The sequence below is a fragment of the Megalops cyprinoides genome, chromosome 16, assembly GCF_013368585.1.
Source record: "Megalops cyprinoides isolate fMegCyp1 chromosome 16, fMegCyp1.pri, whole genome shotgun sequence".
Lineage (NCBI taxonomy): Eukaryota > Metazoa > Chordata > Actinopteri > Elopiformes > Megalopidae > Megalops > Megalops cyprinoides.
Window position 1 is genome coordinate 10,144,396 of NC_050598.1, and position 12,098 is coordinate 10,156,493.

Consider the following 12,098-nt stretch of genomic DNA (forward strand, 5'->3'; position numbering starts at 1 on the left):
CTCTCCGGCATGTCAGGAGGAGCTTTAAATTATATCATTATTCAAGCGCTCTTCTTATGTATTCCTGTCAGAAATCCAATACGCAAATTGCCTTTTATTAAGCTGAAGGATTGCTCTCTCACATAGCTGCGGCTGTTATGATCCCAGAGGATCTATACTGCAGGGTATGGATCTTGTCAGGTAGTCAGCATTGGAAGGTACAGATTCCGGTTTAAAGTTTGTGGAAATTAGGGAAGAAAATTGCAACAAGCCTTGATTAGACTCCCTTCGTCCCCCCAAACAACCCCCCCCCACCACCACCACCACCACCACCACCTACAGCCCTTCGTCTTCCAGTTGCTGTATTGACAATGGGGACCAAACTGCCTGAGGGTATTTTTATTCAGTAAGGGGGTGGGAGGTAAGGTGGGGGTGGGTGAAAGTGGCAGGCTATCTCATTTCCCCTGCCTGGAGGGGGCTCCGAACCAAACGCTCTTGTGTATGGCAAAGGCTTAGCTTGGGGGGGTCCCATGATACTATGGCCGTCACACCCTGTGGCCAGGTACAGGGGACAGGAAGCCCCGGCGTGTGATGAGATGTTGAGCACTGGAGTAGGAGTAAATTACCTCAATGACAAGGTCTGACACTGGGCCACCGACACTATTCCTGACCCCCCTAATAGTATTGTAATTCAACTCTATATATGCACATCATTTAAGATGTGTACATGCACAGGGCTGGGAAGCTTCATCTAGATAACAGGAATGATGGTTATCTCAGAGTCAATGCATTACTCTGCTCTGTATGTATGGGTTGCCCTCCAGGTAAAGTCTGTGGAAATTGCTCCCTTAGCCGTCCCTATGGTATTAGTTGCTTTAAAGCTTTAATATTCCCAGACTCATCTGAAAAAAAATTCCACTCCATACTGATACAGCCTGATGACCAGTCTTCCCCCTCCTTTACCACCAGCCCTCTAATCTTCACATCTCACCACACACACACTACACCCCTCCTCTCCCTGTCTATCTCGCAACGTGCATTAATTTCACCTGATCATGCTGCTCCACCCTTCATAGCCCACTCCATACCGCTGTCTTCCCACTCAAGGCTCCCCCACTTCTACACCCACTTCCTATTCCTTCCCAACCCCCCCCCCCCCCTTCCCCCACCCCCCACATCAGGATAGGCAGTGCATTATCTGAGCCACCCCGGCGTTTAGAGTAATGGACCCGATAGCGTGGGAGACAACACAAGCGAAATAAGGTTTCCCGCTGCCCGGCCAGGAGAGCACACCTGTACCCTGTAATGGATCCTTTCTGAGCAGTGGCCCTGAAGATATTCCCAGCCCCTGCGCGAGGTGGGAGAGGGGGAATAGAGACAGGGGCTGGGAAATTCATGAGCTGTCATTTGGTTGCCATTACAGTAGTGCTAATCAGCTTTGGAACTCCTCATAACTTTTCTACGAAAGAGATGGTGGGGGTGTTTGTGGGGGGGGGGGGGGTTACGGGCACTGTGGAGTGAGACGGAGGGAGAGGCAGAGAGGGAGCGGAGCGAGGCCCCATCTGTGCTACCGTGGGAGCGGTGGGCTTCTCAGCGCGTTCGCTGTAATCGTTTTCTTCTGATAATTAGCTGTAATTACCGTTGATGGTGCTCCGGGTGGCAGCTCCCCTGCGAGAGGGCTACCTTTGTTAGCGCGACGCGCGCAGGAGACGGGTTGCCACGGCGGGGCACGGTGCCCCCCCTGTCTCGCGCGGACACCGCGAATTGTCAGAGACAGCTGATGCAAATGCCGGATAAAAGATTTATGTTCTGTGGTTTGGGTAGCAGAATTCTTTTATTCTCGGCTGCGGGTAAGGCTGATTGTTTGTGAAAAGCGCCGCTGCAGTCCAGACGGTGTGGTTATCAGATGCCAGGCTGCGTTCAGGACTGCTCCTTCACCACTCTTTCCCTTTCTCAGTGTGCTCTACAGAAGTGTACTGCACTCTTTCTTTTGCAATCTCCTTCATTTATACTGTGTCAGTGTTGGAACTGATTCCAGCACTGCGATGCTACCCAAGCCGACCCCCCGCTTCACTTCATCTGGATCAGAACTGCAGACGTGGTGGTGCAGAGCACGCATCTGACCATCATCCACAAACCTATTCTTTCATATCACAAAGACAAAAAGTCATGGAAGCATATCTCTTCCATTCGTAGCTCCATACACTTTTTGTTAATTACAGTTCTATCTTGGACAGCTGTTTATCATTGCATTTTTTTTCAAAGGGAGGCTCCATTGTTGCCTTCTGTTAGTTTATCAGTTCAGTTATAATGACTCACACAGGCAAATTGCTAAAAATACAAGCAGACATCATGTGTGATGCCATTGTGGAGTAATTGGAGAGGAATGACAGACGCAATAATTTTGATTTCCAAGTTCTTTCAGATGGCCTTTGTCACCTCATCTGTGGCTACAATCTGGCTATGATTATTCGCAGGATAATCAGTTACAAATTGGGGGCTAATTTATCGCACTTATAATGGGGAAAATATGACTTATCCAGCTGGACTATATGTGCATTAATAGGATATAAACACACACACAGACACACACACACACACATACACTCACACACATGCACACAGTCCTGTTCCAGATATTTTCTTGTAAAACATTTTCCGCATGCAAGGATTTGTAATTATGGTCTGGCACAACGGTTCTAATAAACCTTTCCCAACGAGCCCTGGTTTCCGTGCTGGTGGAAGTACAAACCTGTGTTCACAAGAGCAATAAAAAGCTCTCCATTCAGTTTCACTCTGCGTGTTTATAAGCATCCTCATTCACTCTGTTTATCTGTACCATATCAATCTTTCCTCAGTGGGTCATGGTCACTGCTTTCCTCATTGCTTATTTTCAAACACAATCGTGTTTGGCACATATCGGTTCCTTTGGGACGACGCATAAAAACTGCTGGAATTGGCTGTTTATCATACCATCACTCCAAAAACAGCCTCCTTTTTTTTTCATTGTGTATGTATAAATTGTATTTATTTTATATAGTTCTGCAATACAGGATTTTTTTACATGCATTGTTTATTTTTCCTCAGGTAGTTAATTTAAGAGGAATAGCTTTTTATCAGAATAGATTAATCTTGAAATTGGAAGCGATATCTTTTTCTGCCATTACTGTGATCACATATTACAGTCTGCTTTATAGCAATCACTTCACTGAAAGGTACAGTGCTAAAGTTATACTGTGGAAGAAGGTGAATGGAACATGTAGTGGAAGCAGAAGTAACTGATTCATGAGAAGTAGCTCCTTTTCATCTTCTCTCACTTGTCTTTACCCCTGCAATAACATTCATACTCTTGAGGCTCAATCAGTGAGGTGCTCGTCTTGCAGGCTGAGCCGTAAGGCCTTAGTTCGAAGCCAGCTGTGTGATCTTCCAGCAACGGCCAGGAGCCTGCAGCAGTAGAACAAATTGGCTTTCTAGTGGGGTTTCCTCATCTCACCGATCTCAGGCACCCTGCAATTCATCAGGCACCTGCAAGTTGCTTATATAACATTGAGTGGAGCAGCGCCCATCCCCCAATGAGCACCCACTTCACTGGGGTGCACCGTGTAACTTGATGTTCGGAAAGTAATGTTGGCTGCATGTGAGCGTATCAGAGTATCGCATTCGTCTCTCTTCAGAGCTCCCGCGCTAGTGCGGAGGTTGTCACAGTGAGACAAGCCTAATGCGCAATTGCCATTTCTAAAACAGGGTCACATTCAGAGGAAAAATATCCATACTCCTTGTTTTTTGGATGCATTTAATTGTGTCCACCATGAATTTTAAATCAGATTTTTATGTTTAGTTTTTACTTCTACTCTTTGGCATATACAAAATTCAGTGTCCATTCATTCGTCGACAACATTAATTAAGTTGACAGAATGTCTCAGACAATAGGATAATATGTTTTAAAGATCTGAGTTGGATATACGCATGACATTATTTAAAACATGGTGTAATTTTGTTTCTTTGACAAATATACTGAACAGCACAATCCAGCCAATTACATTCAAAACAATCTCTCCCTCTTTCCTAATCTCTGAATTACCTTGGAATGTGTTTTGTTTAATATCACATTTGACCTAGTGGTGCACTCGCAGTTTTGTTATTATTATTCCTTGCTGGTGGATTTCCAGGCAAAAGAAATGTCCGAAGATGGAGGGTGTTTCACGTGTCAGACAATTCAATCACAGTAATAAAGACCTGAATTATTAATTCTATTTTCTCTTCAAACATAATTTAATAAGTCAGCCCCAAAAGAAACTGCCTAATGTCATCTTTATGAGACGCTAAAAGGGAAACATGACTTTGACCGGCACAGTGCTGTAATGAGCTGCAGGAGATTTAGAGGGAGAGCGGTGCAGCATGCTCAAAGTGGAAATCCCCAGTAGGGCTTCCAGTCTTAAAACATCTAGATATTCCAGGGGAGTGGCAATTAACATACTGTATCTTGTTTATCAATTCAAAATGGCTTCCGCCTCTATGTGAGTTTGCTTTGCCGTCCTTCTTTTGGTTGTGAGGGAAGTAGTAGCAGTAACTGTACTGTAGTAACTTCAATTATACCCTGGGATGGTAACCGGGCCCATTGGGCTGTGGGAGCACTGCAGAGAGATGTAGACCCCACAGTAAGATGTAACGTGCAACGAAGGCTATAACGACACTCAGATGCTCAGTGGATGCCAGATCAGACCCCATAATGCATCGCAGCAGGGAAATGGCTTGTTCAGAAATGGCTCATTGGAAAATCACAAACTGCCCTACATGTAGTACAGTGTCCCACATATTGCTGTCATATCTTTTATATCCCAACCCTGCATACAGTAAATAACAATACACCGAGACCAGCATACACACACACATACACCTGCACGCACATTGCACTATTGTCTCACCCTATGACACAATAAACAGAGGTCCACACACCACCACTCTATCTCCAAAGTCTTCCATACATATATGTCATGTGGAGCAAATACACATACACAAAATATAGCCTGCACCTCATACACACAGGTACTGCTCTACACTGTAGTTCTCATGCCTTTCCACACTTGCTTTCCCTTGCTGCCCCCCACACACATGACAATGCAGTGCTGATTCACAGTGGCAGGTGAACACCCGGGATGGTGGTTTTGCTGTTTGGCCTGGAGGCATTATCCAATTTTCAACTGTTCTCCATCCACCATGTCAAAGTTTATTTGGCGAGCAGGGAGGACACGTCACCGGCTATCAAGGTCTTTAGGCTTAGCACGGACAAGCGGCATCCCTATTGGTCTTTGGGCTGGGGGTAGGGAGGCCAGGGATCTAACAGCCGAAGTCTCCTGCACATGTGGTCCCAGTCCCCTGACACATTCAAAGTGTGCTATTTCAACAAGAAGGAGGACACCTCTGCTTCCCCATTGTCACAGACTTCAGTGATTGATTTTTACTGAGACGCATTTTCATTTATTCCCCTGACCAATAAGCATCATCAGAGCCGTGTCTCTCACAAGAGCCCGGGTTCTCTGCAGCCACCAGGTCCTCCCTGTAGAGGAGATAGCAGGTTGAGTAAGTCGGGGCAGAGGGAGCTGTGGGAAGGGGGGGGGGGGTTGGGGGGATGGTGAAAGGATGTGATCACCAGTCACACTCACCAACACACTCCCTCTGAGGCTATTCATTGCTAGCAAATCCACCCCCCCTCCTCCCCCATACTCTGCACACAGGCCTCACGCACACAGAAATGGCCATCACCCTGTGAAGACAGGGGAACAATGTAAGGGGGAGAGAAGATGAAAGCGAATTTTACAGGTGCACACTGCATTAGTTCAGGAACACATACCGTATTCTACTTGGAGTTTGTTATGTCTGGAGATGTTTGCCACTTAAGATGGCTTCACAGTGGACACAGTCAGTTCTCTCACATGGCCGTGGCTGAGGAAAGGACTGAAGAGAGGACATACAGCCAAGCTGCTCCATAAAATGCACTTCAGCAGTAACATGTCTGACATTTGATGAGGCAGCAGTAAAGACCTTGAGAGACAGCTCACTCTGTCACTCAACAGTGAAAGTAAACTCACCTCCCTACTTAATCTGCCTCTCAGCAAGGCACTGTGCCACCTGGTGGCCAAACCCTGCAACTGAGCCTCTACAAAGTCTGGAGGGAAGACTCTGTGGCGTCTCCATCTCTCAGCTGCCACAACCCAACCTCTGGCACTGCAATCTTGGCACTCCACAGAAATCACCACCTTCTCCTTCCAGCCCGGCCATTACGAGAGATCTGCCAGCCGCTTGTGTAAACCTCCAGAACGAGAGGAAGACACCCCTCTCTGGATTGCGGTTTGGGTAGGCTGGCCTGCATGGGCTGCTGGCTTCGTCCCAGAATGCCTCGGTGCAGTGACAGTGGTGGGAGAGGAGCTAGGGAGGGAGGAAGCCGCAGTGTTTTGACTGGAGTCAGACTCGTGACTCTGCAGTCCGGGCTCCAGTTGTCAGCTGGTTGTGAAATGGCCCCGCAGCCCGGCGGAGCTGAGTGAACAGAACCAGCACCGTGCCCTGAAGTCACCCTCCGGGCGGACCACACCCGAGTCCACTTCAGTCCAGTCCAAGCTCACTACAACCACAGAACAGTTTAGATGCTGTTTCCACCATGTAGGGAAGCCATGAGTGTGCAGCCCTAGTGTTGACGCCAGGAATTCTCTTTTTACCAACAATGATTCCAGCTTTGCCTCTTTTCTCAGACTAACTCAGATTCAGTTAGCCAGTGAGCTGTCCTATTTTTACAATGGTTGGTTGAAATGTCAGTTCAAACACCTCTGATGAAATGTTTGTTCAGTGCAAGAGAGGGCAAATGAACACCTTTGTGAGTTACGTGTGTGCGGAGCCAAAAGCTACCTCCACGTGTAAAAATACACAAACCTCTGGGGTAAATGCACATCTGCTCTGTGGAGAGGGTGATCTAGAGAGAGTGTGACTGGGAAAGGTCTGTGTTTGATGTTTACTGACTGCATCTCTGCTGCTTAATATGTTGGAGTCATGTTATAAAGCCATAACAAACAGCTGTAAAAAAAAATGTAAATGATAATATAACACCAGGGCCATTAAGAGGAGCCATCTCTTGAACGTGTATCTGTAATCAAGGCCTGGTGTTGTAAATCCCCTGCTGGTCCCAGATCAGCTGAGGTGCTTTCTCAATGGCCAAAGAAATATGGATTGACCGAGGTCAGGCTATCTCACTGTTCCAGTCTGAATGCAAAAGCGTATTGACCTAGGCATTAAACCGGACTGAACCGGCATCAGCTTTGACTACCACAGGGAGGTGAGTATGGACTCTCCCCAGCTGGGTTTCAGCCATGCGGAGTTAATGATTTCAGAAGGACAAATGATGAAAAACAAAAATGAAGTGACCCAGAAGCATTCATCACAGTCTTGTTTTACTTACCTGACTGAAATCACGTTGAGCTTCACAGTGGTTCTGTTTGAGTTCTAAGGAATTCTCTACAGTATAGTTTTAGACTGGATGTGTTTCTCTCTGTCTCCCTTTGTTTTTTATCCTCTTTGCACACTGGTGCTCACCCTGTGCTGTCCCCCACCCTGTGCTGTGCCCCACCCTGTACTGGCTTCAGGTCCTGCTGTTTTCTGCCACTGGGGGACTCTGTGCCGAACCAAAGACGAACCTGGGCCAAGTGAGCTGTATTACCAAAGCCAGCTGGTTGCTGTCCCCTATCCCTCACCCATAACCCCCCTCTTCCCTGTCAAAGCAACCTTATCATTGAGCTCCACTGTATCTCCTCAAAGAGACATTTTTAGGACCGTGACAGAAGGTCCTCTTGGCAGCTGTGACTCATTTTCTCCTCTCTCTCCCAATTTTACTGGAATGTTTTCCTTTCTACTTCTCTCTCCAACAGTCTTTCGGTCGATCGCATTTTTTCTTTTGTGGTGTTTTTAGTGTCAAAGGGGGGAGGGGGCAAAATATTCGAGCTGCTTGTAAGGTTTGGATTATTACATCAATTTTGCTAGGGCTTTTAAAATTCCTGCCACGGAGCAGGAATGCATTTCCTCTTGTGTGTCACTCTTTGATAGAAGCATACACGAGCCTTCTCGCAATAGGCGTGCTTAGACGATGAACTGCAAGCAATTATCACCTCTCCTCCAACACGCCTCACTTTCTCTTGTGCCTAAACTGCGATAATATTTGTTTTACCTTAAATGTCATAGCGCATGTCAAACGGCCAAGGGGAATTTACTGCGCTGACGAAACGCAGTTTCATCACCTAGCATGTATGGTCAGAAAATAATTTGACAGCGCGGTGTTTTGGTAAGAACGTATATCCCCTCCGTTTGAGCGGATCGGTTTCGCTGTGGCCATGACCGATTCCCAGAGCTCTGACAGAGCCTTCCTGACGTAAATCTCACCCAGCGAACATATGCCTCAGCCCTGGCTGTGGGACAATATACACAGGACATGAAGGAATAGCTTTTAAATGACTTCATGAATGAGACGTGCTCGCAATCTGGTGATAAAGTGAATTTAATGTTCATCATTACTGCCTTTGACTCTTTTACGCTGCATCTGCATCCAGCTTTCAGCGTGTTAAACGCTCACAGGACATGACATTGAAGCACCTCCCGAATGAGCCCTCCTGTGTTTTTACAGTACTGCATACACACTGTATCCCTCATGTATCTCTTACTTGGAACATGGTTCCACCATGACAACTGTGCACACTCCATTCAAATGTGCCATTGTGAATATTTTAAAAAAAGAGTTTCTGCATGTGGTGAGTGTAAGAGAGAGTCACTGCATCATCACTGTGTGTGTAAGAGAGAGAAGGAGTTTGTGTGTGTGTGTGTGTGTGTGTGTGTGTGTGTGTGTGCATGCAAAAAAGTGAGTATTTGAATCTGCAGTTTTACACACATTATAATTTATGAAGTCAAAAATGAAAAAAAATGCACTTTCACCTCTTATGTATCTTTCATACACTATTATAAACTGAAAGGCATAAAAAATTTTACTCCCCATAATTTTATGTGCGTATATCTTTCACAGACATATTAAAGCGCACACTTTTATTTAACAATTTAAGTATGAATATATGTAAATTGTGCCTGAGGTAGACTAACTTCCAGTATCAAACTACCCTTAAACAAAAGCCACAGTAGTGTGGGTGTCCATAGCTTTACAAATTTCACATGTCCTCCATGAGAAGCCATCAATGCTTGTATCTGACAAGGTACAGATTTCACAAGGACATTCATCTTCCTCTGCTGCATAATCTGTCAATAAGAGCAGTTCAGCCTGCATCCCGCATGTTGGTACTTGATACAGTCGATACATGTGTACTGATACACATGCTGATGCAGACCACTGAGTCTGTGCACTTTGTGTTTTTCTAGATATGAATCAGTCTCCTGGTGCACATTAATCTTCCAGCTATCAGCACACCTATAGCATGTTCCCTGCTCACCCCCGGCAGTTAATGCATTTGGGCCTGTGTGTCCAAAATGAAAGTTTCCCCCTGCTTTTTATACCAACAGTGCATAACCACCGGAGAGAACAGGTGACAGCAACACAGGCCCGCTACTAAAAGAGTAACATTGGAGCAAGGAGGATCACCAGTGACCATGTGGCAAGTAATGGCCATAATCAAGACGAAAGGCATTCAGACATCAGACTGAGAGCCTTCAGATATGTGCACAACACATGATAAAATCACTGCTTCAGAGCATAAAATTTGGCTTAAGGTACAACTTCAGATGGACATTTTTATAATGGTTTTTGTGGCTAAATACAAGCATCCATAATGTGCTTATTTGCAGCTACACCTGATGATTTCTCAAGCAAATATCCACACACATCCTTCTACATTATAGAAATTTTGATCTTTTTTGCATATCAGGATAAATTTTATTATCTTAACTTCTGTATGTCTGTTAACATCTAAGTCTAATCATCTAAAGATGTGCTGAATCAGTGCTTAAATAATACTAAACCGTCTTTTCTGTTATAAATTCCAATATTGAACATATCCCAATATCTGGGATTAAGCCACGGTGTTTGGGTTTAAACTAATTGTGACCTCTGACCTCTCTCTTCCTCCAACGGCTGTGGAGGAATGGTTTACAGTCTAATGGCTGTGAACCCAGACCTTCATATTTCATCCAGATGCTTTCTGACAGCGCGTTTCACCACCCATTTAAACTGCCTGCCGGAGCCAAGAGCTTGTGTTTCATAATGAGGTGCTTATAGCAATGTGGGAAATGGGAAACGGGAGAAACTGCAGGGAGGCGGCGGGGAAGGTGAGCCTCGAACCCGGGCTGCAAAGAAACCTGGGCCAGGAAGACCTGCAGGAGGAAGCCATAGATCCAGCACATCTGGCCGAGGTTGACAAGGGTTGCCTCGTTTTCCCTCTCGCTTCCTCCTCTGCTCCATCTTATTTGGATTTTTGACTATTGCTCAACATGGTATGGAGCAAAAAAGATTGCCTGCAACAATTGCATCCTTTGTGGAAATGATTGAAAAACCATCTCCAGATTTAGCTCTTGGCTACGCCCGTCGCTTCGCTGTTGGCAGACTCATCCCCCTTGCATTGTTTTGCCAGTGCAATTAGGGCATTCCTGCATTTTTCGCATGAAACTTTACATGATGTTGTGTTTGTTGTAATCCACAAATTAATTTCTGGCGCGGATGTAAATTCTGAGGGTAACCGAGTAACCCACAGATTGACAGGGCTGTCTTGCTGCTCGCTGTGGGAAACACAGACATGCACCTCTTCTCTTTGCCTCCCTCCTCCTCTCCCTCCATCCCTATGGGTTAGAAACATCTATACTTTCAGTCATTTTCACATATTTTACTAAGGCTAATATTCCAAGTTGTAAAAGTGTACATATATATAGAATGAGAGAATTATAGATAGGTAGATGGATAGATAGATACATACATACATACAAACATAGACACAGTTGCATAGATACAGACATATATAGACACAGATACATGGATGCATAGATACATAGATTTTAGATAAACATGTTCCAATATTCAATTCAGTGATTCACTGTTTTGCCCTCTTGTTTCTTTATCATTCAGTAACCATCACAATGTACTGGTGGAAATTATTACTTGCTGATGTGTAATTCATAAATAAGTCAGCATGTCCAGATCCAGGACTTTTTTTGTTCCAGACATAAAGCGCACTCGTGCCGTTCACCACGCTGACTTTGCCGCTTCGCTGCGACACACCCTCGTGTTAACATGTTTGGCATGTAAAGAGCAGAGAGCACGAGGCGAGCCTTTGTCCTTGAAAGTCCCTCATTGGCATATTTTCATATCTTCTCCTTCTCTCCATTTATCACATTAACTGTTAACTACTCCAGATGTTTTTTTTCCTCCTTTTTTTTACTCAAGCTAAATTGTTAATTGAATCTGGTCATAAAACAGCAGATGCTTTCGGGCCCAGAACACAGTGTCTCAGGGCGGGGAGACAAAATGAAGACCGTCGTATTCGGGCTCTGCCTGAGGATCGTCCGCTTAACCCATTCTCTGCCAAACCTTACACCAACGGCAACTGCGTGCATCTTCACTGTACTGTAGGGTTCCAGTGCTCTTGTGGTTCATGGCTCTGTGTCAGGCAGCTAGTCCTTAACCCTGAGAGCTAGGTGTACGGAGTAGATAGGAAAACATTTCGTGGGCCCTGAAAATATCTGAGGATCTTCACAATGGGAGAACAGCTATTCCCAGCCGAATAGGCTTAGATCTCTTCAAAGTCGGAGTGCAAACAGCTCCCCTTGCTCAATTTTCCAGTCTGCCGTAAAACGTGAGGAGCAAGCAGCAAGCCAAACCTGAAGCGCGCCGAGATCTCCCATGGAGCCTGAGTCTCAGCTCCACACTTGTCCTGAAGTGCCTTCACACCCACAGCCTTCCCGATGTGGGGGGAGAAAAAAAAAGAGAGGGGCCTGTTTATCCAGGCCTTGATTTACGCTTTCTGTTGATTTATTTTGGTTACAGCCCTGGAATGCCTTCATTTTCTGTTTGCGCCATAAATAAAACGAGGGTTTGATTATGAGCCCCAAATAGGGGTGTCGCGTTAAGCGTCGAGGCCGTTGGAGTGGCA